Here is a 2933-nt window from a genome sequence, read left to right on the forward strand (position 1 = left end):
GAAAACAATACACGGGCAAGCAAAGTTCAGACCCAGCTGTCCCCTGTTTAATTCAGTGTGGGGGGCAGGGAGAAAGCTAGGATTTCTCCCCAAGCCTCCTCCCCTCCCATGCATCTCCATTCTGAGCTAACTATCCCTAGGCTGGGATCTCACAGTGTGGTACCAGCAGCATCTGGCAGCGTGTTCGAAATGCAGATTCCTGGGCCCTACCCCACACCTAGAGGATCGGGTGCTCTGGGGGTGGGGCTGGCACGCTGTGATTTAACAAGCCCTCTAGGGGCTTCTGATAGGCTGCCTCACTACACTTGGAATCACCTGGGGAGCTTTAAAAGCTGCTGATGCCTGCATCCCCCACCCTCAGGGAGTCTGATGTAATTGGTCTGGGAAGAGGCCAGGTGATTCTACTGTGCACCCGGAGGGCAGGCCTGAAACCCGGTCCCCTGATTCTGTACTCAGGGTGGAGAAAAAGAATTTCTTGCTTACAAAGGGATTCGTCCTGTGGGATCCAGCACTGTGTTTCTCAAACTTTTGAGGCCCTTGGAATCCCCTAGAGGCTTATTAAAGTGACTGGGTTTCTGAGTCAGCAGGGCTGGGGCTGCCCGAGAATTTGCATTTCGAACCAGTTCCCAGGTGGTGCTGCTGGTTTGGAGACCTCTCTGGGAACCGCTGCCCTGGAGGATCCTTAAACAACTCTCTGAGGTCAGCACCATTACTCTCACTGGAAAGACGGTGAAAGGGAGGCACAGAGTGGCTAAGTGACTTGCCCAAGGTAACACAGTCAATGATGGAGCTGGATTTGAAACCAAGCAGTCGACTCCAGAGCCCGTGGTCTTTCCCGGGTGACATTTGTTCATTGGGGTGACCAGGATTTTTGTCCTGAGGAAGATCCTGAGCTCTTTCCTTTCCTCCCAGCCCCCCACCCCTCCAGGGCCAGCAGCAGGTGGCAGCTCTGGGTGCCTTTCTTGTGCTGACAAAGACTCTCCCCTTTGACCAAACTTGAGTCAGGCTCCTCCGAGATCTGTGACTAGAATTCAGCCTCGGCTCTGTTCCTGGTCCGGTGGCTCTGCCCACTTAACCCAGTTTTAGCGAGATGCCTGCTGAGTCAGTTTAGCCCAAATCCACACCTTTGATGTCTCATCAAATCCCTCATCCTCCACCCTTCTTATCATCCTCCCTACCTTCAGCAAACATCCTGTCAACTCGGTTTAGCCAGAATCCCTCAAACCCTGGTATTTCCTCTAATTCCCATCCATTGACAGCCACCCCGCTCCTAGGCTATAAACCCCTACTTGGCCCCAGCCTCTCTCCTCCACTGCAAACCCCACTGCAGTGGTCCCTGTACTCATCGTGATGGACCTAAATAAAGTCTGCCTTACCATCTTTAACAAATGACAGGAATAATCTTTTCTTTTAACAGTGCCCACCTTCCTCCAAGCTCTCTCCCCTAGCTGCTCTGTGCCTCCTGCTGCCCCCTGATGATTTGGGGCTGTATGCAGGCCCGGCCCCGCTAGGCTTCCCTGAAGTCCCCTGTGCTTTGACATTGCATCCCAGGTCCTGGCAGACCCACGTTCTCCCATCAGCTGTCACTTTCGCACTAAGTACAGTTGGCCACTGTCCCTCCCTGGGATATCTGCCTTCAACATGGGGAGACCTTAATCAAAATTAGAGACTTTAATCACCTCTCGGGATGGAATTTAAGGCATTAATGTCAAAACTTTACATCACTCATTTATCCATCAATCCATCCATCCAACCATCCATTCATTTATTCATTCAAACAGCCATTCAATTAACATTTATGGAACATGTTCTCTGTAACAGATCCAATACTAGGTGTTGGGAATTGAAGTATATGGAAGACTTGGGCACTACCTTTTTTTTTTTTTTTTTTTTTTAACTGAGGAGACAGGGAGACAAATGCTTTGGGAAAACCAGGGAACATAAGCCAGGGATTCTACCTGGGTTGTTCACTGCTGCCTAGAGCAGAAAGCGGCACACAGTAGGTGCTCAATAGGCATCTGATGAATGAATGAATGAGTTGAATGGGGAAAATGCCTGAGAGATCCCTCTTTTCCTTCTCCCCAGGCGTCAGCTGAGCCCAGAGTGTTCTAGTCTGTCGATGGATCTGTTTGGGGGTGATGTTCAGATTGAATACGCATGTGTGGGCCCTGCTAAAGAAATGCTCATTCCAAACCCTCAGTGCAGCTTCTAATCTCCTCCTGCCAGGGTTCTGGGCTCTCAGAAGGTATTGGAAGTACTCGTGGCCCCCAAGGATGAGAGTGGAGGGCGAGCAAGTGCCATGCATGAAATGAGCAAAACCACTGAAGGAGAAGAAAAAAAGCGGGGAGAGGAGCAGCTGAAGGGTGAGCCGCAGCCAGGGAGACCAAACCATCCCGGCTGGACGTGGGTTACCCTAGTCTGGGGGGCAGGGAGAGAGTGGGGTCTAGACTTGCAGGGAGAGGAGACCCTGGGCAAAGCAGAGCGAAAGAATACCTGTGCAGAGCAGAGGGCTGCATTTCCTCGTTTCTACCGCTGAGGTCCTGGGCTGGATCTGGTTCCCCTCCAGATGGCCCACCAGGGGGGCCAGCAAGTTCAAGGTTTCAGATTCTGGCCTCAGCTGACCAGGGTTTACATCTTCTGAGCCTCCATTTTCTCAGCTGTAAAATGGGCCAATGAACCACACTTTCCTCACAGTTACTGAAAGGGTTAAAGGAGGGAGGAAATATAAAGTACTCAGCACCATGCCTGCCACATAACAGGTATGAATGGTGTTCAATAAATCCGTGACCCTGGATGGGACTTCTTCATCCCTGGTGATGAGACTTGGGTAGGAGGCTGGGCGGGGGCTGGGCCCAGGCCCAGGCCCAGGCCCATCGCCCACTCTGACCCCTGCTGGGGAGAGGGGCAAAGAACACAGGTCTTCTCCTTGACCT

Source organism: Camelus ferus, chromosome X (genome assembly GCF_009834535.1).
Source record: "Camelus ferus isolate YT-003-E chromosome X, BCGSAC_Cfer_1.0, whole genome shotgun sequence".
Lineage (NCBI taxonomy): Eukaryota > Metazoa > Chordata > Mammalia > Artiodactyla > Camelidae > Camelus > Camelus ferus.